Source organism: Larus michahellis, chromosome 9 (genome assembly GCF_964199755.1).
Source record: "Larus michahellis chromosome 9, bLarMic1.1, whole genome shotgun sequence".
Lineage (NCBI taxonomy): Eukaryota > Metazoa > Chordata > Aves > Charadriiformes > Laridae > Larus > Larus michahellis.
The window spans coordinates 45,074,469-45,100,201 of NC_133904.1; the positions used below are offsets into that span (position 1 = coordinate 45,074,469).

General features: G+C 44.4%; 1 long non-coding RNA gene across 1 annotated transcript; it reads left to right on the forward strand.

Moving 5' to 3' along the window:
* The first annotated feature begins 2,093 nt into the window (after nt 1–2,093).
* On the forward strand, nt 2,094–22,742 carry LOC141748878 (uncharacterized). Its single transcript, XR_012589129.1, has 6 exons — nt 2,094–2,178; nt 7,702–7,791; nt 9,138–9,252; nt 13,059–16,345; nt 19,876–21,835; nt 21,947–22,742. It is a non-coding gene; the product is annotated as an uncharacterized LOC141748878 (long non-coding RNA).
* Nucleotides 22,743–25,733: the final 2,991 nt, after the last annotated feature.

The following is a 25,733-nucleotide window of genomic DNA, read 5'->3' on the forward strand; positions in this document are numbered from 1 at the left end:
ACCATCTAGCACAGAGGAATGATCTTGGTACTGCAAAAAAAAAAAAAAAAGCTACTAAGTAAAGGGAGCTGGTCAAGAGGAATTAGGGAATTAGGCTTGTCAGTGAAGCAGGGCAGGCATCTCTGCAGTGGAAAAGCATCCGAGAGATGCAAGGACGAAAGCGCTTTCTGGAGGTCCTCGTTAAGAGGCAGTGGAGCTTGGCAAAGGTGCTCCAGGAGGTGGGACACGCCGCCAACGTCCTGCTGGGTGCCAGAGACGATAGGAAGCAGTGACACTGAGTTAAGGGCTTGCCACAGATGAATGAAGAAACTCAAGTCATGTTCTTAAAGAATTGTGCGAAAGTCAGTGAAAAGGAGAAAGGTGAAGTACAATAACGCAATTTGGTGGAGTTTCAGAATGGAGAAAAATGATTTCTCTTTAGCTCTATAGTGGAGCAGGAAGTGTGAAAAATGAAGTTTTTCATGCCTCTCAAGAAGGGAGGAAAAAGTTCGGAATCCTTTATTGTTTCCTCGGTTGCAGGTGTGAATATTCAAGGTCACCGAAGGCAGTGGGATATACTGATTCCATTACAATTACTAGAACACTAAATGCTTACTGGCATCATCAGGTCCCTTTGGAAAGCCTTGCTGGCTGCAGAATGTGTATGTACTTGCCGATAATGAGCTGCTTACCAGTGCGTGCGTCACCCAGGCAGACCAATATTTGAGGCTGCCACTAGGAGCATCTGTCCCGCGTGGGCACGGGCAGCAGCGAGGCGGCTGAATTGTGTGTTTAGGGAAGTCAGCCTGTGTGAGGGGAACACAAACAAAACATGGATCTGAAAAATGTGGAATTATTTCCTGCTACAGAACAAGGGAGCCCTCAGGTCCTGTGAAAGTCCTTTTCACATCACCGTCCCTTGCGATACCCAGGAGTGAGACCAGGGTGATGCCCCCGTTATTTAAATGCCTGCTGCTCTCTAGAGGATGAAAACATTTGGGGTGCAAGAACGTGTCATGGATCCTCTTTTCTTTGTCCATGTTCCTGGGTGCAGCATTTTCGCACTTTGAAACAATGGAAGTTCACAACAGAAATGTTCAATTAACTGTTAAACGCTCTCATCAATTCAGGGATCATTTCCAAATCTGATGGATGAGTTCAAAATATTCAATTCATTCTAACCATCAGGCGGAAAAACAGTTGAACTCCCGAGGAGAAAAGAGCAGATAAATGCCGAAATGAACTTGCATATCTTTCAGAGGTACGGTGCACCGGAGACATTGAGTTATGAACAGGAAAACTTCCCGAGTGTGTACAGTAAGCGGAATAATGATGGGCAATGTCTCAAGCTAAGTCTTTTCTTTCTCTGACTTCATTTTGATCCAAGTTTAAAAGGCATGGCATTTGTGTTTGTGTACACATGGAGAGAGTCTCATTCCATGCACAATTAAATTAGTTCCTATGACAGTAAATAAAAAAAAGGAAAATACTATTAAAAAAACCCAAGTTAAAAAGTACGCAAATATTAAAGTCCAAGAGGAAAACCTGAAAGAGGATTTAATGGAGTGAGTAATTTTTAGAACTCTCAAAAATAACGACATTTTTAAGTTAGTTTATTTGGATAGTTAGGACATATTTTGGATTTTTAATTGGTCTTGTTTCTCACAGATGCATCCAATGGATTCATGCTGTAGAAACTTTTGAGGGAATTTTTAATCAATGCAACTTGTGAGCCATTGAAAAGTGAGTAGAAACAAATGCAATTTGCTGCTTTAAAACAGTATGACTCTGTTTTGTATCCACAGTGCTCTTAAATTCACAGATTCTATATTTTATTAAAAATACATTATGTAACGTGAAAAAAAACATTATAGAGTATATTTTACTGAATCCTGTTACAGTTTCCTGTAGTTCTGCATTATGTATTAATAGACTCAATTATACTTCCACAGATTTTTAGAGACTGGTTCCATTGGATTCCATTCAAAACTGCATGTTTTAATATGATGAACTATGAATTATTAAAAAAAGACAATAACAAAGCCAACAGTAGGTACACTGACAGCAATGGAACAGTTTTATTCCCTGCTAATATCCATATTGTTACTTTTCAGAATATTCAGAGTTTCTGTAGCTGAACTGTTTCGATTGTTGTGATGTGATGGATGGCATAAGTGATCTACTCAAGACAGAGTAGAGGTCAGTATATTTGCTTAAACAACCATTTTAATAGTAATAACTTTAATACAAAAATGTATCACAGTTGCTGAATGGATTCCCATGAAGACAGTGTCCATACCGTGCTTAGGGTTAAATAGGAAAGGTCAGGAATTTGGAAGAAAAGGAAGACCTATTCTTCCCATTTTGTGGGTGGAGAAGATATCAAGTGACGTATCCAGGTTTACCCGGGGGGGAAAGGACTATGAACGGAGCCCAGATGTGGTAAGTCTCAGGGTGCAGTTCCATAACGCAGCTGAGCTACTAAGACTGTAGCTCCCTCTGAAAAGGGAGATCTTATTTCCTCTCATCCACTCCCTGCTGCCAATGCTGGTGCTTGTCTGACCATTCACTGAGCCAGTTTAGGGAGTCCAACAAGGGAAAAACCCAACTCACCCCCCTCCTGGGAGCGGGAGAAAGGAGACGGGAACACCACTGGGTTCTCCTCACTTTCTCTTGCCGTGGTCTTCTTGAGTTGCTGCAAAGATCTGGCAATGTCGCGTGAGCCTGTATCAACACCGTAGTCAGATTATATATCTGATCAAACCTCTGGCAGCAGAGGTTTGAGCACTGAAAAGGGATCCCGCCCTCCTTTCCGCCACCACTTCTCTCCTTGTTCTGGTCTGTTAGGGCCTGGCACGCTTCCAGCCCGGCTGCTTGGATTTCACCATTAGGTCAGTATAACGTATCAACAATGAAACACAGACCGGGTTTCTCCTTACCAGTAGGTACTGTAAAATAAGTAAGTTGTGGGTACACGGAAGTAAATGAAGTTGGCAGAACACGTTATTTGTGTGGTATATACGTATCCCTTCCTATCGCTTGTCAGCTCCATGAAATAACAAACTTCATTAGTTGACCCAAATGTAAATACTAAAAATAAACACATCAGCAACACTTTGCTTAGTCTTTACAGAATAAAAATCTTCTGTTATTTACGAAGCCGGATTTTTCCATTTCCCTTAATGCGCTAACCTTTCTTTCCTGGCCCGCTTATTAGTAACACTTACTTTTGGGAGATTGTAATGTTGCTGAAAGCACAAAAAATACAATTCCTCTAGCCATTAATCCTTGTCTTGATGCTACCTCCACAGTACAATGCCTCTCTCTCTTACCCCTGGCCTTTTTTTCATTCTCTTTTTTTTTCTTTTTTTTATCCCCTCTGTTTACCCCAATGCAGCCACTCCACGAGGTAATTCCTTTTGTGGCGAGCTTGCCGCAAACTAACTCCTATTTACATTGGCCGCAATTTTCAATTAAAGACAAGAACTTAACTTTAGCGGAGGGTCCTATAGAAGCTGCAGAGTCCAGCATTTGGGACAGATTTGCTTTCCCAACTTGAGACTTTGAAGTTGGGAAGCATGAGAGAGTGCCTGGATGAGGTGGTGAAGTGTCTTTCAGAGAAGAGCTTGAAAGCAGAAAACATGTTAACCCAAGGGTTCTGAGGTTAGGGAAAAACAAAAGGTAGGAAAACAAATCTCATGCAGAAACTATGTATAGGCCTGGTACCCAGAAGCGTGACTTAAGGCAAGCAAGTTGCTGAATTACCCTTTGTACAGTATAATAATGTCAGCCACGTAAAAACTGGACTTCTTTTAAAGAATACCTCTAAGGTGTCCAGTCTAAACCAATTAGGCTTTAAGCAGAAGACTGTGAAATGCCACTTAACATGCTGGTTTTAAGCTTGTAAAAACCAACTGCAGTGAGAAGGAACTGTAAGCTTTTTGTTTTGCTGAATGAGCAAGCCACACGAGAAATTATAATCGGGCAATGAGAAGAATTTGAGTGTATAAACCAATTCCCCTTCCAGTTTCTCATTTAACTCTATGTATATTGGTATAGTTTAGTAGACTGCAAATTAATTTTTTATTTAAGTGGCACGTGTACCTGTGCCATTGATTTTGTCTGTACCTGTCACACTGCGTCATAAAAACATCACCCAAGATTTTGTGGCTACATGAAGCAGTATGTGTCGTACAGTGCACAGGAAACAATCCGAAGTATTTTTGACCCTTACGGATATGCACAGCCATAGAACAGCCGTATCTAAACCAGTATTTTTAAAATTTTTCTGTCAGCTAATCAAACTTAAAAAACCTTACACGTCGTCTGCTAATAAGAATTAAATCGTGTAATAACCAGTGGATGAAAATAGGAGTGGTACACAAATAAATGCTCTATCTGGTCAACAATTTTTATCACTATTTTGAAGTAAACAAGGAAAACGGGGTCTGAAAAGACTTAAATCTGAATTAGCTTAACTGCTTTTGACAAGTTTACACGAGAGACATTGAGACTGTGTGTACTACTTGCTACTTTAAGTTTCCTCCTGGCTTTCTGTTTGAAAGATTCCAGCCAAAGTTAAATCAACCCACCCTTTGCTGATTTCCAACATTAGACATGTCCCCAACTTCTTTTTTTTTTTTTTTTTTTAACCCTGCTTTCAGGCTGACTTTCTCCCAATTGAAATTCAGTCCCTGAATGGTTGGTTTTTTTCCTTGCTTCTAAACGTTGATAAAAAAGGGTTTTCTTCACTCCCTCAATTTGATGTGACAGGGCCCTGACATGAATAATGGACGTGTTTCTTTCACAGGCAAATCAACTTAATTTAGCATGCTTTTATACTTTCAATAGCAAAGCCACAAGCCTGTAAATTCCATGAGATCCTTTAGGTTTGCAGAAATCTTTAGAATTAGCAGAAAACGTATAAAGTAAACAGCACTTATTTTGTCAAAATACTTGAATAACTTTTATGCAGGAGTTAGAGATGAATATATCACTTCCTAATCAGATTGTGATTTACATGCAGTCGAGGATGGGCTGCCCAGGCTCAGCCTGCTCTTTTGCTAAGGGAGAAAAGAGGGGTAGGAGGAATGAATTGTCACAAATATTAAATAGAACTAAAATCCCAAACTCTCTTCCGAAGCTGAAGAAGTGGAATTAGAAGAAGAGGTTTATGCAACAGAGGCTCCGTTAGGAGAACGCCATTCTGCGCCCATCTCCCTGTACAATTGCACGGGGAGGAGCTGCTGCTTTGCACAGGGTTCCTGCTGCCCAAGCAATGAGGAGAGAAAAATAATTTTGTTTACTATCTACACAGGAGGGTGAGCAACCAAACCCAATCCATACACAGGAGGGTGAGCAACCAAACCCAATCCAGTAGCTTTAGAAAACAACCTGCGTATGTGCAGCCATGTGCACTGATAGGTATTGTTTTAGAGAGGTCAGACCTCGTGCCCTGTCTAGCTACGATGTCAGCGTTTTTAAGGGTAGCAGCTCCGTCTCTGTCTACACGATGCTGGAAAAGGTGCGTTAACGAGATGCTACGAGATTTGCTTTATGTTGAACAAGCAGCAAAACTCCTCTTTGAAGCTTCAGAGAGCAACTTTGAATTCCTCCTTGGTTGTGTGGTTTCAGGATGTCCAGGGACGGACTGGTACCTCCTTTTTGACCAACTGAAAATAAAATGTGAAGGCAACAACTTTGGAGTTGAGCTCTGCTCTTTTCCCCCACAGAACTCCAAGGAGAGGAAATTAGGGTAACTTTCTCAGCTTGCCCTTTTCACCGTTAGGACTCATCTGCCAGGATTGCTGCTGGGAGAAGCAGCCTGGTAACACTATCAAAGGAAAATAGAGGTTAATTCTCTTGTCATTACTTATTATCGTAACGTTAAGCAGCTGTAACAGCTCATTCATCAAAATATCCTGATGGTGTCGATAATGTATCAGTGGATAGTAAATAGGTTAGTTGGAGGGGTAAAAACTCCATTGATAGAAATCTTCTGTTTGCATAACAAACTGTTAAAAAAAACCCCCCTCCTTTTCTTTGTAGTATTAAATAAATAAAATAGAAGCTAGTTTAAAAAAGAATCTTCTCAAATAAAATGCCACTTGACCCTAAGCCATCAGCCTGGGTAGGAGAAAACCGGCCCATGCAGACGCTCTGCTCGGTTCAGCCTTGCTTTGCCAGATGAAATCAAGTTCTGTGGCTAACGGGATCGCGCATACCTCCAGGTTTGTCTGTAATAAGTAGTTAATCAGCCAATTAGGGGAACCAACAATTACAAATTGGGAAGAAGAGAAAAAGGAAAGAAGACGGGGGAATGAGTCAAGGTAGGCTGTAATCCCTTTGAAAAGGTTTCTAACATTAACTCCTAAAGAATTATGTTCTACCATACCTTGACTGATTTGTTTTCCCCCTTACTCCCCCTTCCCCTTTTCCTACTCGTTGGGTCAGTTAATTGGCTGATTAACTAGCAATTACCTCTGGGACCAGCTCTATATAGGGTCTTTTTTAATCTAGAATTTTATTGACAAAGGCACCAGAGCAAATTTATCTCTGGTGTAAGCTTGTTTGAGTGAACGGGCTGACACCCAGGACAAAGTTGATCCATTGTATCTCAGGCACTGTGTTTTTGAAGCATTTGATTAACTCGGGACTTTTAAAATTACATTCCTTTTCTGCAAAATCTGCTCATTTGGGTTAGAAGAGGGAACAAGAGCTTGCGAGGGACGTCAGTCAGACGGCCGGTAACGGTCTGTAGCAGCAATATCCTTCAGCCACCCGCTCTGTGTAACGATATGACAGCTAAACAGGGTGACACCTCCCTTCTCTCTCAGGCTGACACTATTGCAGTCTTGCTGGCATGGACCTTTTACTTAGCGTTGTCCATGATGATTAATTGGCCTAAATTCTAGTTCTCATCCAAGCAGCAGCCGCGGAGGGTAGGGGATGTCTCTGATCTTTGGCCACTAAGCCTGGTATCTACAGTTGACTTCCCCAGCCAGGGTGAAGTGTGCCAGACAGTAACTGGTGACTCGGTATAGTGCAGCTCGGCTGTACCTGGTCCCCTCCCAGTCCCTCTTTGGGACGTGACTTTTCCATGACTTTACCTGGCACTTCTGCTGGCTTCCTGCAGCCCTATGAAGGGTATTTTGTGCTGTGGGAATCAAACCCAATGCATTTACTCATTTACTGCAGTGCACTAGTCACCGGAAAACTCAGATGGGACACTTCAAATAGAAATCCTTCGTTCTTCCGCATCCCTGTGCTGTCTGGAGGGTGGAGGGACTGGCTGCTCCTGCTGTTTCCTCAGGCTGCTCTGCTGGGAAGGAAATGCTGAAGGGGATGGACCTTACACAGGGTTACCAGGCAGTAGGGAAAGCACGATGCGGGAGGGGATGGAGATCCTGTTTTGGGAGAACTCAGACCAAAGAGCCAACTCTGAACACTGGAGCCAAAAGGCAAAGGATCAGATTATTGAGGGATCTGGCAAATTCCCTAGAACACTGGGACCTGGCAGGAACACATCCCTCCCTGCATGAAAGGGGCTCTGTATTTTACAGTGTCCAACAGTGCGTGAGTTAAGGATAGGGTAGCCTGGGACGAGAACAACTTGAAGACCAGTAATATAGTTTATCTGTGGGTGTGGGGAATGGAAGAAACACTGTTTTTTCCTATGATGTGCAAGGACATAAAATCCCGCTCCTGGGTGTTATTTTCTAGGCAGGCAGACGGAACAGTAGCAGCTCTAGGAGCAGATCTGTAGCTGCCCTCCTGTTTGCGGTGCTACAAATGCTGCAAGGAACGGTGCAGGTGGGTGTGGCGGTGTGCTCTCCCCTTTTTCCCCCGCCGGCTCCTGCTCAAGCCATGGCCATCAGCGGGAGTTGTGATGAGTTGCACTTGAACTGTGGGAGATGGCTGGCAACATAACCAAAACACTGTCTGCAGTGGGAACCTAGGTATCTTCTTCCCATGAGAATATGACTATAGGTCCACTATCTTACTCCATAAATAGTGGACAGCCCAAGAGCCCTTTGAGCTCTCCTGCACAGCAGCGGGCTGCACGACAGGATCTCCCCTTGAGTGGGATGCTCACTTAAGGTTCTTCTCCTCGAGGCTGGGAGATTCCTTGCCGCAACAGATTCTCGGTAAGTGACTAATAGCATGCTAAACTTTGAAATCTTAGCTAAGTGATATAAGGATTGATTGCGCATATATAATCCTTTAGACATAAACCGTTGACCAAGTCTGGGACTAGGATTGGATCCAGCCGCACCTAGACTCCTCTCTGAGAAGTTTAGAAAGCAAGGGGGTCCTTTCTGAACCTCGGGACTCAACGGGAGGGTCTCCCTGAGAGCTTGTCTGACCCTGGGCTCTATGCAGTAAATAATCAAGTGTACTTTGGCATCGAATCTCGTAAAACACTGTCACATTCACTACTAACTTTGTTAAATCACTGTTTTGTGTTAATAAACATTTCACTACTCTCTTACAAGTGAAGTTATTCACTCCGCCCCAGGACACCTGGCGTAGTCGGCAGGATGTCAGGAGTTATCACTGATTATTTACGGAGACATGGAGTGAACCCGAACCCCAAATTCTCAGAGGAATGGGCTCCTGATAATTGGTACAATTGGGAAGTCATTGAAGAGCACTTGAAAGCGATTAGGGGCCGTATAAAGGATGGAAAAGATAAGGGAGTAATCTGTAAAATGTGCAGCTGCCCAGAATCAGTGTGCAGTGGTGGCACCTTCTGTAGCCAGCTCTGCCAGCTGGAAATGTCACCATTTCTACCTGGAGGTCACCTCTGTATGGGAGTTCGCTCTCAGTCCTGTGGTGAGGGCATAATCTGAGCATTTTCTCACTTCAGACAAAATTTTCCAGGCTAGCCTAAGCTATCTTGTTAAAAATGCTTAAATTAAGCCACCCGGGCTTTGTCTGGAGCCGTCTGAGGGGACTTCGAGAAGCCACCCACAAATCCAGCAAACAGCTGGACAGCGGGGACTTCTGGACTGTGGCAACACCTGCCTGCAGAGGGGACATCTGCCTGTCTTCAAGGGCTAAAAAAAGGACAGGGGGTGGGAGCTCCTTCCGTGCAGCGTAAGTATGGGTAAAATTTCCAGAGGATATTATCAGTGACTATGATTTTGCCTTTCTAGCCAACTCAGCATGGCCCTTTCCTAGAGACCTCGAGTTCAAAGGACTGTCCCCTCTCACAGACTGAAGCGTGTCGGTGGCGGAAACGCCAGCGGAGAGAGCTGCACCCAAGAGCTGGTGAGTAGGCACTGCTGGATAAAGGGTAGCTGTTGTGCTTCTGTACACAACTGTTCTGAGTAGGCATTTAGGCTACAAGTTTTACAAGTCCCTAAATAATGCTGGCATTTTTTAAAAAGGCTAGTCCTTTCTCTTTCAAACTTCTGCACTGTAGTATACTTGAAACGAGAGGAGTTTTAGGCTGGAAAAGCAAAGAAAAAGAGGAGAAGATCCTTTTTTTTCATAATGAAAACATGCTATCTGGTTCAGGGAGCAGCTGAAAGAAATCAGTGGGAGAACAGTCTTATCATAATTGGTCTCTTTGCAAAAGAGACTTGCTTTGCTGAAAAAAACCTCTGTTATACTCCTAGTGATAAGAAACTTGTAATACAATTACCAGGATCTGAGGGATGCGGGCACTGGAGGGAGATAGTAGCTTTGGGTATCATTGAACTAAGTTCAATCCCACAAGATATTTTTGAGCCTGAGGAAACACCTGATACCTGGTTTACAAATTTATTGGAGTTTAATACATTTGCAGTATCATAACGCAAATGTATCACAAACGCAGTATCAAAAAATGCTCGTCAGATCTGGACAAAGCCAGCACAGACTCGTCACTTCCGTGGTCACAATTCGGGATCCCTGGAACGCAGCTCATCCTAAACCCAGCCATTTCGCAGTGTTGTGAAGGGGCTTAGGGCAGAATTTACCCGAAACCTATGCGAGTTACTAAAAAATGTCCCTGTCTTTGCAGCTCTGAATAGCTCTTAACGCTAAAGGATTTGGAACACCAGATTAAAGGTAGATATTCCTCAGATGCCAAGATTTACTACATATGGCATATGGGCCGCGTTGAGACAGGAGACCAGACGAAATAATCGTTTTAAATCGATGTCTGTTTGCCTTATAAATTGTGATCCCAATTTACACACAGAAGCGATAATGCTATTACTGAGCACGAATGGAGAAAAGAAGTGCCTGCAGTAAGAGGGTCAGGATTGAAGTAGTGTCTGTGATCCGTTTCATCAGTGACTGTATTCCTAGGAAAAAGTCCTCCAGCAATAACTTTGGTGAGCCATGTCCCTGCCCAAGGACTAAGCTTTGGCAGGAGCAGGTTGTTCTTCATTCCATCTTCCTCCACCTGTGCTCTTTCCACAAACCGTTAGCAGAAGTTTTCAGCCATGGCAGGGAGCGTGAAAGGAATGAAGGGCAGGTGCAGGAACATATCCCAGCACCTGATAAAATGGAGAGGTTTTCCTATAGGTTAGAGAAGTGCTTTTCATCCTGAGCCTGTTGAGGTCTATAAGGAAAGAGGTGGGTGCTATACTGGCCTATGCACTTAAACATTGCAATTCTTCTGTCCTTGTAAAGGGAAGGAGGGAAACAGGGGATTGTGTAAATTGCTTGGTAGAAGACCACCTGAAGAAGGGACTGTTAGTCCTCTGGAGCAAAGGAGGACACCAGTTAGGGACTTTCCATGTCTAGGAAAATGCACAACATGGTAGAAGTGATAAATAAAAAGTTATTTATTACAGCTTTTGAAGCTCTTCTTGTCATAAACTGGACAACCGTAGTCACAATCCCGGTGAAAAGGTGTGATTAGTGTGTTTTTGAGGTTTGCTTTAGAAATAAGGGCGTGGTTGCAGTATGGAAAACTAAAAGGAGAATTTTTGTTTATCCTATTATAATTTCCTACTCATTTGACGTCTCCTAATGTTGTGCTGCCTTCAATAGTCTCTTGTATGATGGGAGAGAGGGAGGGGAGCCTTTAACAGGTGCCAGTCGTCTGTACCTGCGTGGTGTCAGCAGCTGGGTGCTTGGGTGAACGCCGCTTGCTTTCAAAGGTGTGGAACGGCGGGTTCTCTTTCAGTTCTGGGCTGGGATTCAGACGGCTTTTCTTCACTGCTAAATATGGATTAGGGGTGTAAAGAGTGAGAGCTTAAACAGTCAGCCCATCATAACAGAAGTAAAAACGTTACAAAACAGGACAATAGGAAAAGAAGCGACAGCTTTTTAGTTAATCCATCAGTTCACCCTTTGGGCTGCGCACTGTGCCTCTGCCCTGCGCCCCTTCTCGCCAGGATGCTCTCCCCTCCCACGGGTGCCAAAGGCGACCACAATAATACAAACAAGTTCAGAGCAATGATAAACTGTTACCTTAAAAAAAAAAACAAACCCAAAAAAACCCAAAAATCTAGTTCTCCTGTTTTCCTTCTCATGCCCCCATGCATCATTGTACAGGCTCTGAAGAGACAAGCCCACTATTACAATGTTGTCAGGGCCCTGCTAGTTTTCTAGTTCAAATCCTTGTTCATGCTGTTTGCTAAGTACTTGTTCACTGTGACAGCTTTCAGCAAAACAGAACACACTGAATGCTTCTTTCCAAACGGCTCTGTCCTGCTGGGCTTCAAGTGAAACAAGCCCTTCAGACTCCATCATGTGAACTTTTCATAAGGAACAATCTCCTTTAGACAATTCCTTTCAGAGATACTATCCGTGAAACTGGGACTTGGGGATGAGGTGACATCACAGCCTTCTTCCTCTGGCCAGGGTCATGGCCACCAAAGTTGTATTTGTCAGGAGGCCTCCACATGGCATGGTGCATGATTTCCTTAATTACCTAATGTTTCCCTATTAAAAAAGAAATCTACAACAACTTTAAAGTGTGTTTTAGTATGTTTTCTGTTGAAAGAAAAGCAAATGCTTTTGTGCAGACAGTCAAATGCTGGGTTGTAAAAGTCAGAACTGATTATTGAAAACATAACTCATGTGCAGTTAAATCTTAAAGGCAGCTGTGCAAGAGCTGGTGGACCAGATCTGAGACAGACCTTTGCCGTTTCCCGTGCTGGTGTCTGCACCTTGTGCTGTTCCCCTCTGGCTGGCTGGCCGGTTAGCCAACCACGGAGTTGGCAAGTAAATGGGGTAAAAAGGGCTAGGTGAGAGTCTGTGAGCATGCAAAATGTTGTGCACACTTCAGCATCAAGAACTTAGCCCCTGCTAAGTTTTGCTCCCACCCCATTGCTGAGGATAGACTTTAGAAAGGTACCACCATCTTTCCAAGCGGTGCAGGTCGAATCGACGACCCACGAAAGCTGTCCCGACCCAAGTGACCACCGCCCCAACCATCTGCCGTGCGTGGGCAGGGGAGAAATAGTAATGTGGTAAAAGCACAACAGAAACAGTCAGGTGGAGAAAACTGATGGGAAAGAAAGGTTGCAGGTGTATGATTTGGTGCAGAAAATGGTCCTTCTGGTGGTGGTGTGTCCCATTCATATGGGAATGGAGCATTTATGTATTTTTGTGCATTTTACTATTCTTGGTTTGGTAAGTTAATACACGAAAATGATTTCTCATGAGTGACGTGGTATTTTGTGCCGATATTTCTTTTTTACTTTTATATTGTATTAAAGAACTGTTCTTCTGCACTGTTTTACAAAAAAGAAGATAACCCCAAAATGCGTTAAGAAATAAATGACCTTAAATAACTTAAAACAAAATGCCCATTGGAAAACAAACATAAAAAAAAAATGTCCTTCAACCCCAAGTGGTGTTTGGTCCTTCACGAAAACATGCTAATAGCGTGTTAGCTGCCTATTGCTGAAAACAGTGACCGAAAACATTTTATTTACCTCCCATAGTGAAAGGTACCCCAACTATGAGCTCCAGAATGCGTCTTTTCCTTAACACAGTTGCGTATGATGTTGTTTTCTAATAAAGGATATTATAAAGGTTACGTGTTTGAAGAGAAAGGAGTCTGATGTGCACGGGAATTATTCATAAGAAAGGATTCTGAAATCCCAACCTAAACTTTGCATTTTCACCAGGCTCCTGTGCCACAACCAGAATCATATGAAGTAGGTGACAGCTCTGGAGGGTAGCTGTGTGGACCCACCCCTGACTAGACATTTGTGGTTTGACGATGCAGAAGAGCCAAACTAAGAGCTGTCTGTTGCCAGAAGGATCACAGCCTGGCTGCTCCCGCTGCCCTGCCACTGCCACTCATCTGAGACTGGCAAAACTCCTCGCCAGGCAAAAAACATTAAAATGGAGTGATGCTCAGAAACACTACGAAACAAGAAGAATTGGAGGACTACATTCATGACACTGAGGAAAGGTGACCCAGCAAAGGCGACCAAAGGAGACAGCAACCCGAGACAGACCAGGATTTGCAGAGGCCCTCAGGTATCTCTGGAAGTTGTGGATCTCAGATGGTATTTCTTCCCTCTCTGCTTCTGTGAAGGTTAGTTTCCGAGCAAGGGGTTTTTTTGTCTGGCTGACAGAGTCATTCTGTGGGCCAGACGAAGTTAAAGAACAAGTGATTTATATGAAAATTTGGTGTAAAATATGTGTGCTCTTTGGGATATTTTCTTTACCATCTTTGGATGAAATTCTTTGAACAAACAAAAATTTTGCTTGCTTAAATGCAGAAGTAGCGTTTTGGTTTTTCTATTTGACTAGGTATAAATTTTCATGCACTTTCCATCAGATGAGGGAATTGCAGTCATCTGTGTGAATCTGGCCAATAATTCAGGACTTTGGGACACTTGCTGTGAAAAGGCCGGGATAAATAGCCCGAGACAATGACAGGAGATGAACCTCACAAGACTCAGCAATGGCATCTCTTTGGGAAAGCCCGGAGTGTAGGCTTTTGGCTTTTGTGGATAGGGCGGCAGGCAAACCCTTACTATCCTATGGTATTTCCACACTGCTCCTTGTCTTTCCTTTCTTAAGGAAGCTGCGCCCCTCCAGCTACGCTCTGTGCTGGCATCATCCCTTCCCTCCCAATTCCGGTAGCGAGATGGAAGCACTCCTGTTCAGGTCATGGAGATTACTGACCGGCATGTCCTCCCCACTGACAACATATCCAAGAGCCCTGCCTGCTGGAAATTCCAATAAAAGCATCACTGGAAGTTTAGAAAAATTAATAGATGACAAAAAGGCGGGCATCACTTGTGCACCACTTCCACTTTCTCTTCACCATCAAGGGGGTTCTGCTGGCTTGAACCACTTCAAGTCCTCAAAGTTGAAGGAGTAATTGGGATAGCGACAAATTCTTTTTGAGATCATGGAGTTTAGTTCTACACCTCATGGCAGTAGCTAAACTAAGCAGAGCAGCATCCTGGATCACCAGCAGTGGTCCAGGGCTCTTCTGCTTGTGCAGAAATAACTAAGAACGTGCAGCACCAAAGCAGTAGGTCTTTCTTTTTATTCCATGTGCTTCTCATGAGAAATATTTGCTCATAACTGCTGGAAGTTAAACACTGGGCTGCTTCTGCACATTGCCTGCAGGGTTCTAGGTCAAGTTAGTAAAAGATTGGAGCAGGCCTGGTGTAACTCCACACGTTATTCATACTCCTGTGGGAATTTGTGCACACATGGAATTATCCTATTGATGTTGCGGAAGCTGTTCTTCCTAGCTGCATCCTACCTTAATGAGAAATCACTTCTATGTGCAATTTTACCAGTATTTCCATGCCCAATTAAAGAAGGAAGCATTGAGGCCGACTTTAAAAAATACTGAACAGATAATAGCTCTGTTACATTTCAGTTGGAGATGTAATTGCTCAGTACTTGTGATTCCCTCATTGGTATGGAAAAGGGAGAACATCTTTAATGCTCAAGCATTTACGTCTGTTTCTTTCCACAACTTGGGACCACAATGCTGCCTAATTCCCGTTGAGGGCACTGGGAGTTTCCCCTATACTGTAATTTGAGACATTAAAGTCATTTTAGCAACAGTCAGTAACTAATCATTAATCCGGCTAAAAAAAACCCCAAACAAATCAAAACAAAAAACCAAAAAAACCCAAAAACGGCAGAAGGAAAAGACCTCTGAAGAGTCCCAGAATATTTACAAATCGATTTACTATAATGTCTGCTTTAAATGTAATAATCTGAAATCATACTTGACATTAATAATATTGCTTTAATGTGGTTTGCCTCAAAGTGCTCATCATATCCCATGCTGTCTAGTCCACATTCGCCTGGAACAGCCAGTGATAAACTACCAATTTCAGGGTCCACCAGGTGTGGAAGTTGGTCATAGGACTTAGGCTGTGTAACCTGTGGCTGTATTTTACAGGACCTCATAAATAACAACCAGCTTCTGCCTGCTCTTTGTCTTTTAAATTCATGTAAGCCCTTATGTATACACACAGAGGAAGGGAGTGGAAGAAGAGGAATGTACTCCAGATGGGAGAACTTGAACACAGAATTACCTACAATTGTGTATTACATTTGTTTATGCCGTGTAGAGGAACATAACTTCTGTGCTTAATTATTTTTCCTTAAAAGTGCGTATCACAGATCTCAAGTGCAGGCTGTAAGAAATGCAAACAAGTGTTGTATTCATTCAGCTGCGGGTTTCTCCCGTTCGCTCCTCTGCATTCTCTCGTAACTCTCAAAAATGAGAAATGCACGTTTCCAAGTGGGGGGATGAGGGGGCACCGGGATTGAGCTTTTTCTATGCAACCCTTGCTTTTTCACGATTCATTAAACCCTTTCTCCCTCCTGTGTAGTTGGACCCCTCTCATTTACATGCATAAGGGATGCATGATTCTGAGAGAGGTACTCTGGTCCAGAAAAAAAAAAAAAAATAAAAAGAGGAGATGGCCCTAGGGCCAGGGTGCAGGAGACACGGGAAAACTTGGCGAGAGTGACCCACGTAGTGGCATTGCCTCTCTGGAGCGAGCGAGCTGGTGCCGCTGCGCCGTGCGGGGAAGTGAACCGCTGCTGAGAGGGCTTTGGGCTGCCTCGGCTGACCCCCCGGCCCGGGCTTACTTCAAAACCCATCTTTGCAGTGACCTCAGCTCCCCAGAGAAGTGCTGCTCTGTGTCTGAGGCAGTAAACAGCTCTACTGCCTCTGCAAATTGGCACCCGATTAATTAATTAATTAATTATCGCGGTGCAGCCTCCAAGGCTTAAATCCCAGCCACTGAAGATGAACTGGCAGCTTTAGAGCGGTGGAAGGGAAGAGACTCTGCTTCTCCCTTCCCCTGCAGTATGGAAAAGACCTCTTCGCATCCAATGGGTTTTTCCTTGCAAGACAACGTCAGATGTTTGATAGCCTTGTTCCTCCTGTCCGTGGTGGGGAAAAGCCTGCAGCTAGAAGGTGAAATATTTTAGTTGGCTTTTTACTCAGATAAATTTTTACCTAGGAGACTGCATCCCATGCTTAGTAGAAACAGCTCCCCTCTTCCTTTGCACGAGCTCTCTTTAGCTCACCTTTACGCAGCTCTTAAAAGTTGTTGTGCCAATGCTGAGCTATGTTAAAAAAAGCTCTATCTAACATCATGTCGCCCACTAGTACCTCATCAGTAAGACGAAAATATAATCAAGCTCGTTATGACATAGATACTTATTATCTATTTATTTTGTAAGCTGTGGTTTTGACTATATAATGCACAGGCCAGGCTGTGTGGGTCAGATAAAAAATGCGGCATTGGTACCTGCCCTGCAGGAGAAGAACCACGGCCTCTCCAGGGATTCCTGCTCTGTCCTGCCCAGGCAGCTCCGCCTGCGGCCGCGCTGTCCCTCGATTTTATTTTTCCTGGTACAAAGAACACTAGTGGCAATTGCTGAGTGGTACTGTGGGCAAAGTATAAATATCTTCACATTTCAGGTGAATTTACTGCAAGAGAATCTGCAGTGTGTGGAGCCTTAGTAATTCACTTCTGGACGCAGCAGTTGGCTTTACACGTCTGAAGAAATGGTGCTTTACGGTGGCAATAATTTGGTAATTTTCAAACCTTTAACAGAAAAAAAAAAAAAAAAAGAATGTGATATTACCATATGGTGTTAGCACATATGTTTGTGTCTATTGCTAGAAGTTGAAACGCACTTCAGATTTTTTTTTTTTTAAATTATTTTTCTAATTATTTTTGATAAACTAGCTGAGTCCATTTGAGGGGAGAAACTAAACACTATCAGGGCCAATATTTGTTTGCACGTTGTCGATGGGAAAAGTTTTTAAGGAATGAAGTAAAACCCCTGTGCATAAATATATTAATGAGCGTTTCTTCTAAGCTCTTACTTTATATGCTCAAGCCCATCTTTTAGCTTAACTTCTATTTAAAAAGTTGAAAGAAAGTAGGAAATCCCCGCAGAGAACAGCCAGCCACACTTCTGAATTTCAATGCGTCCTTCTAGATGAGCGCCTGTGATTTTAAATGGTAACGTTGTTGCTTTAATCAGGAGACAATCCTTATATATTAGTTGTACTGGCCTGTGATTGTAAGAGCTAAATGATACACAAAACTGGATACACATCTTTGCCGGCCGATTAATGGGGAGGACTGAAAGCAAAAGTAAACACTAACCTTACAAAATAAAAGAAGTTAAAAGATAAGTGTTAAGGACCTTTTTCTTTTTGGAGAATAAAACAAGATTTAGTAGCTTTCCACTTAATTTAAATGAAAAGAATCGCTACCTTACATATTGCACTGATAATGCGGGGGAGAGCGAAAACAAAACCCTCTTTGTCGCAGTGACACCTCCTATAGTTGTTGTGAAGAAACTTTTCCCCTTGGTATCTGCTAACCAATTCTAATTAATGCTGCACATTCCTCCACTGAAATCATTTAATGCATAACAAGGGGGGTTAAAAAAAAAAAAAAAAGAGAGAGAGAGAGAGAAGAAATTCTCAATGCTGATGATTGCCCTGTTCGAATTATGGGAGTGAAAGCCCGGGCCCCCTAACCTACTGTCTATAAAGCAGAGCTTTGAAAGAGAGCTGCGACCTACAAAAGCTGTCAATCTCCCCTGCCCCGAAAGCCTGGGTTCACATGGATTCAAGTGACAGCCCTCCTCCCCCGCACACAATACATCAATCTGTCTCTCCCCCGAGCACCCACAGCCCATTGTGCGAGCCGCAGGTGCCTAATATAGCACCCATGGCCGCCCCCTCGGCCCCCCCTGAGAACCGGCCGGCACAAAGGGGCCCGGGCAGATGGGCAGGGCGCTGCCGGGAGGTGGCCGCCAACCATCCAGCCCGGTTTTAACTTTTTTTGTTGTTTTTTTTTGGGGGGGCGGCTCTATTTCAGACCTCCTCGCCCTTGGTCACCCACCAGTGGCAAGGGCTGGGGTGGGGTGTTTGGTGCTCCGTTTCCAGCAGCTTGAAAAAATGGGTGTTGCAAGTGGATGGCAGCGCTGAAGGATGGGGCTTCCGAAGGTATCGGTAAATACAGAGGATGCTGCTGCTCCTGCCCGGTGCGGTGATCTGTAAAGGGGCTCAGACTCCCTTCCCACCATCTTAATGGGCAAACAAGCCCTGGGGACGTCTCTGTTCTGAATTACCTGTGTCTGTTCGGCACAAGGGCTGTGGAGGCACCCAGCTGTCCAGATCCTGGAGGTCTGTCCTGCTGGTGGCCCTAAGAGGAACTGACTGCCCATTTCATACTGGGCTTTGGCCAGTGAAGATCTAGCCTGTAATAGTGTCCCAGGTTTTCTGTAGACCATGAGTAAATGCTTTGTCACTTGATCTCTCAGGTACCTCTACGTAAAATGGAGTGAAGGTTTTTCTCGTCTATCCACTCCTTTCCTTGTTGATAGAAACTGTGAATTAGGGGAGGTGGGAATGTGTCTGTGCGATTGCACAATGCCCAGCACAGGAGCACATTTCTGCCATAAAACATATTAGCGGCAATGGTAATGTTGATGATGAAGAAGACATCCTGCTAGTGCACACTGATAAACTGGTTCACCTGCTGCTGCTTTCCATGCCTGAACTGTGAATGTTCCCCCTGCTTTAGCTCTGTGTTATTGAGTCAGGTTCGGAGAATCCAGAGGACAGCCATGGAGCTTAATGTGTCAGGAAAGTGCACAAGGAAACGGGATGTGGAGAGGAGGGAGCTCATCCGTGCACATGCTGTTACAAATGGTGCATAGCTGGCTATTAATGTTGGTTTTTTCCCAACACTTACAGCACAGATCTTCTGTTCTGATGGTTCAGTGGAAGCACATAGTCTGCTCCTGAGTAAACCAAGGAGTCTTGTAAGCCCAGAAGTTACTCAATAACCTTGCCTTTGCTGGTTAAAATTTGCATGAAATAAGCGTCTTTCTTTCGCCTTTACGTATACCAAAACCAAACAAGCAAGCGAACAAAAACTAACAGCATAACTTGGCTTCTTCAAGTTCCTTTCCAGATCATTTTGTTCTGAAGTGTCCCAGCACGTCTCCCTTTCTCATCGCCAGTGACACAGCTCCCTCACCTGCAGGCTTTGCGGGGCGGTGGGGACATCCCGGAGCTCGGTAGCATGGCTGCTGCGGCAGCCTGACTCCTGCAGCACTGAGCTGAGCGCAGGCTAATTGCTGAAGTATTTCCTTTGCTTTTGGTGAGGTTTTGCTTCAGTGATTGCAAATTAAAGTGACACCGCGATTCAAGTCAGCACAATGACATGATGCTCTTGCTGCTTTGATCTCGGTCCTTAGATAGATAACTCCTTAAAAATAAAAAAGGAACTGCTGACTAATTTGGTACTAAGCATCAGTCAGAGATCAAAAATGTCAAAGTGCAGAGCCTGCTTGTAGGTGTGATGATAACATCTGTCGGTGAAGACAGGTAAAAATTGTCTGATTCTCCTGCAGCAGCTGAGTGTGTTCCACTTTGCTGGCTGAAGAGCTACATTTCGACTTTCATTTCAGATGGATGTTTTAAAAACACCAGCCAGAACTGGGGCCGAGAGAAACAGCAGTGCAGCACAGCCCGAGCCAGGTGAGCCTATTTATTGGCAAAACTGTTCGTTCTGAGGAAAAGATCACAGGTGCTGGATGCCAGCTCTGTTGTAGCGACGCAAGAAGCTGAGCATGTGAACGGAAACAGTTCTGTGGCTGCTCACTTTCTCTCAGTGCGGACTGACAGAGCACCTTCAGGCAGATTTTGAGCCTCCGGCCAAAATACATGACAAGAGCAAAGTCAAAGTGGCATTGGCTTGTCTCGGCAGTTTCTTGCAGTATGAGATGAAACGATCGTGTTGTCTGATTCTTGCAGTTTCTTCACTTGCCTTCAAGACTGGATAAGAGGATTCTTCAGTAGATCAGAACATGGAAAAGCTCAGCTCTTTCAAGCCAAACTCTATCTACAACAGGTTCCTACTGCTGCCAATAGTAAAAATTCTCTACCTTCAACTGTAGGACCAAGCCATTAAATTGGAGCCTCACAACAATTCTCATCTTCGCTTCTGAGAATGTTGCTCTCAAGTAGCAGCTTTTGTTTCCTTTTCAGGGCTGAGTCAGCTCCAAAGTACCTTGAAGATTCAGTGTTTAATATAGTTCATTGAAGACAGGGATGCCCAACCTTTGCTGGGACAGGGCAATAGCGCAAAACAAAAATTGTCTGGGTAGCATCATACTTTGCTTTCCTTCTTGACCTCAGTCTTAGCTTGTAAATTCTTGTTGCCACAAATGACATGTAAATGTTTCCCTGAAGCCAGCACTTCACCAAAGATTTGAGAGAGAGACACCCTTTTGCCTTGAGCAGGGGTTCAACCAGGCTAAAAAAACCTGACGTGCCTGACCGCTCTGTCGTGGTTATCTGCACAAAGCTAAAGCTATCCTGGCTAAACAGTGCTCTGAATCAAGCTTTGTTTTCCTGAACTTAAACACCTTAGGAGAAGTTTAAAAATATGCTCGGTACAGGAAAAGGTAGTCTAAATATGACACCTCTCTTTGAAGGTAGCTGCGATCACTGAGCAATAAATAAATAAATTAAAAAAAACCCAAACCACTAGCTCTTCAAAAGACCTATCTGCTTCTTTCTTATATGAGCAATCTCTGGCACACACACAAGTTAAAAATAAAGGCAACAGCCTGGACACCAAGATGAGCTTAACTCATCTGAAGTACAATTTGCAGTAAGCAAACTGGAACTGAACCATGGAAGTGATTCATTAGCCGTATATTCAGCTCCAGCACAGCGTTGCAGACAGTTACTCTGGGCCTTAATTGCTTCTGTTAACATCATATTCTAGAGCTCATTAGAGATAAACAATGTGTATTAATATAATTCAGACAAGAACTAAAGATGAAGGTGGAAATCCATTTGCTGTGATGGCCATTAGTCAATTCAGAGCTGTTGAATGATGCTTGAGAATCTAATATGAATTGGGAGAGTCCATATTTCATCAGGCAGATCCTCTCATCTTCCCATGAAAAGGTCTTTGTCTAAAAAAAGTTACTTAATGAGAAGTGCGTGCTTGAAAAGGACACATACTAAGTACTCCCCTATTGGTCTCCTCAGCAGTTTAAATGATAAAGAGTGGATAAGGCCAATTTTGCGTTCGATAGGAGCTTGTCCACTTTAGGAGGATTGTGCTGGTTGTCACAGAGGTATATTTGGCCTAGTGTTGCAAACTTTGGTGTTTCCAAATGTAGGGAGTTCTCAGCTTCAGTTCCATTTTCTGGCTCTGGGCAGGTCACTTGCTTTTTTGTAAGTGACTATACGCTGGGATTTCTCCAGATGTGTCTGACTGAGAGCACAATTTGTTACTCCTTTTTCTTAATTCATAGTAGGGAGATCCCACAAACAGCCTGGCGCCGGAGGGATGAACATGAAACACGCCGAGTGGCACAGTGAGTCTTCTTCACACCCAGAAGCTGATGTAGAGTAAGTTCACCCGCTCCCTCCCCACACACCATTTCTTCTCCCCCGTCTTCCTGAGTGCCAGCACATGTCCAAGTCTCTTTATAACTTTGCTTTGAATGTCCTTTTCCTTAGGATGTAGAAGACCCGCATTGCTGGCAGCCTGTGCGATCTGAGGAACAAACACGGTGTGGGCACCACAAATACACGAGCAGCAGCTTCAGTCCTGGGGCTCCTGTTGCCGGCTCTGGAGAGGTAACACATCTGTCCAGCTGGTGTTAGTTCTCCCAAGTAACGGCGGGGAATGGGGTCCTGTGTATTTGAAGGGGAGCCCAATTCTGGCGTAGAAGTTTGTAGGAGGATCTGGAACATCTTGAGAGAGTTCAAAGGAAATTGAAAAAGTGAAACTGAAGTCTTTAAGGTTAAATTTGAGAAATTGCCTGTTTTTAGTTTATTTTAAAAAAATAGCACAGAGGTGGTTTGAGTATTGAGTTACTTTTATAAAACATGAGATCTGCAAAGGAGGCCTTTCTATGTGTGTTTATAAAAGACCTAGCAGGATTTAAGCAGAAATTTGCTACCTTCAGTGAAGACGCCATCTCTGACCAATAAGAGGATTGTACATTGCAAGTTCTTGCTTGGGTGAGCTCATAGAGTGTCACTGTGGGGAATACATCTCCAAGATATACTTTATTCAACTTCTGGGAAAAATTTTGTAATCCGTATATGCAAGAGGTGAGAGGAGATGACCCTAATGCTGCCCGTCGTAGCCCTCAGAACCCAAACTTCTATGAAAGTTGGAAAAGCGCTAGAAAATCAGCTGGATGATCGGGATGAAACTGCATGTGACTTCTCTTGACAAGTTTTGCGTATGAATTGTATGTCCACCAAGACGCGAGCCCTGATTTCTCCGACATTTTTTTGGTTTGTGGTTCCTGCAGGAATAACTGAACAGCGAGGGGCTCCTGCCTGCAGGGGGAAAGGGGGGAAAAAGGGGGGGAAGGAGGAAGGGACTTTTGCCCAGCGCCTGGTTTCCAGCGTGCACCCGGGGAGCAGCTCTCTCCTATTTGTAGACAGGGAGCGCCACCTGCCGCGGGTACCACACCGAGCAGGATGCTCCTGGGGCAGGCAGGAGCCCCCTGTAGTATTTTCTTTTTACCTCACCTCGGGATTTTTTCAGCCGCTCAACCCGAAGCTACAGCTCAGGTAATGCCCTCCTCAGCTTTCGCTGTTGCCCAGGCTGCTGCAGGAGGAGAAGCACTGGCGGGATTGCTACGATTTGTCTAGGAAAAGGAACTCATGGCATGTGAGTCCTCTCCTGTTTTGACTTTTCAAATGTAAAGAAAACTTTATATTTTATTTTACATGTTTTTTTAAATTGCATTTTATTTTTTGAGAAGCAGCACTCTTTCAGATGTCTAATGTGTAATACTGACATCATTCAAAACCGCGTGATCTAAAATGAGCACCAAAGACACAGTTCTGATATTTTGTAACCTAAGCCTTTAGTGGATCACTTCAGCAGGTAGAGAATCGCCGCTGTTAATCCGAAGAAAGACTTAATTTACAACAACTGAGGGTATTCATTTTCTGTTTCAAGCAGGGAATGGCAAAAAAATTTACCTGTTAAAAATGATCTGTTTGTGAGTCAGGACCCTCTCTGCAGCATGTGGTCTTGCAGACCAATTTGATCAATGACTGTCAGAGCCCTGAGGGCACTAATAGGCCTTGATGGTCCTGAGCAGCCTCACCTGGGGCCTCCCCTCCACACTCTCACCATGGGATCAGGAGAGAGTTTTAATCTCAGCCCTGGGCTTTCAGTATCTGCTGGAGTTGCCCTGTGGAAAAGCTGTTTCTTCTGCAGGAAAGCCCAGCCACAACCATACCTTGGACTTGATCTGTGGACTCACGCTCCTAGATTGATACTGGATCTATCTCATCACTGTGGCCCTGCCTGGCCATCCCAGGGCTGTGTCTGATGCTGGATATTTTTACTGGACCTGATTCTGAGCTGTGGATTGACTTCCTAAACTTGACCTTGGACCTGCCTTGTCACCATGGACTTGTCTGGTGATCCAAGATCTTGACTGAACCTGACCGCTCCCCTGGCCTGCCCTGCTCTCGCTGGGGGTGGTGTGGGTCCTGGCTGGTGAGGTCCTGCCCTGCTGGCTGGGTTATCCCCTCGAGTCCTGGCTCCCCGTCCCTTGGAGAGCAGCTGGCCTTTGCTGCAGCCTGAAAATGATCTAACAACTGAGCTAAAAGATGCTGGTGCTACGTGCTACCAAGTCTCAACAGAGAACGGGTTGACATGATGCAGTTTTAATATAAATGCTGATTCCTCTTCATTCTGTCGTAGAACTCACCTCGGACAATTGTGAAGAAGAAGAAGCTGTATTTCTGAGGTACAGAATAGCTCAAAAAACTCCTCTCCCACTCTAACATTTTCTGACTTTCCAAGTACAATTTTTAGGTCTTCACAGAAAGACATCAATGCATCTGCTCCCCAGACTGTTTCCCACTTCAGTGAGGTGAGTTTTAGTCTTTCTCCAGAACAAAAAGCTCCAGATGAGGTCTGTCCCTTCAAATGAAGTCCTGTGTCTTTGGAATGACAGGAGAAAGAGCCAAAGCACTGTAAAGCACTATTTTTTGGGTTTCATGATGGTTTTTGGTGCAGGAAGTCAGTGGAGTTGTGCTGACTTACACCCCTTTGGATTTCTCCCACCTGGACAATACAGATTGGTTTTTCATGTCATGACACCTGGAAGTAGGGCTCTGATGTGGAACTTGTCTCTTGTAAAGACATCACCTGAAGCTGGTTTAGTGCTTCTGGAATCTCTTATCTGTGAGGTAAGGAGTCTTACAGAGGAGGTAAGCTGATTGAGGGGAATGTGAGCATAGCTCTTGGGTGTTTAAAGCAGTTCTTGTGTAGTGGGATTACTCCAAGACCCTTATGACTGCTCTGGTTCAAAACCAGCTTGTTTGAGGTCCCATTGCCAAAAGGAAGAGCATGTAGAGATGCTGGCGCAGAACTGCCTGCAGCGTCTGACCTGGAACAGGTTGGTCCATGGGCTAATTCATGTTGGAAGGGACCTCTGGAGGTCACCTACCTGACTGCCTGCACAAAGCAGGTCTAGTTCTGGCAGGTGGCTCAGGGCCTTGTGCCACTGAATTTACAGCTGCCTCATGTTTTGAAATGTTGGAGTTCTTTCTTTGGGCCTTTGTGGTCACTGGCGTGTGTGGAGACTAACAGGGGGTCTTGTGTAACATTTGGGCTATGTGATGGCATGATGTGAGACCTCCTACATGGAGAAATGAAGCTGTGGCCTTCCTGTGGAGAAGCCACAGGCACCACAGCCCCCTCCACCTGCTTTCTCTTGACCAGGCTGGATTCCTGGTGGGGTCTGGGTTAGCCATGTGAGAGGTGATACCCTTTTCACCAGCAGATCCCGAGGCAGGTGCCTTTCCTGTTTGCAGCAGATATTTTAAAAGCACTTTGCAATGATCTTTGGTTCTTCTGCCATCATGTGGCTGACAGAAGGATGCAGGGCTAGTTATTCACTATAAGAGCTTGAGTCCCTTAGTAGTGAAAGCTTAATGAATAAAAAGTCTTCTAATAAGTATTGGCTGTGAGGTTTCTCCCTTGCCTCAATCCTCTATCGGGAAAAGGGGATTTACAAGACTCGGGCATCTCTCTGCTCCCTGTCAGAACAGAGGAGTGCTGGGAAGGGCTCCTCAGCTTGGGATGGAGGAGTTTGGGATCCCCCTCCCAGCAGAGTCCGAGGTGCAGGGCACTGAGAGCCTCCAGCCTCTGAGCTGTGCAGGGTGTTGCTGTGGAGGGGCTGGTGGGGAAGAGCATGTGCTGTTTTCAGCCATCCTGAAGATGCAGCAGAGCTTCAGCTGTGTCCTGCATGGCTACTGCAGA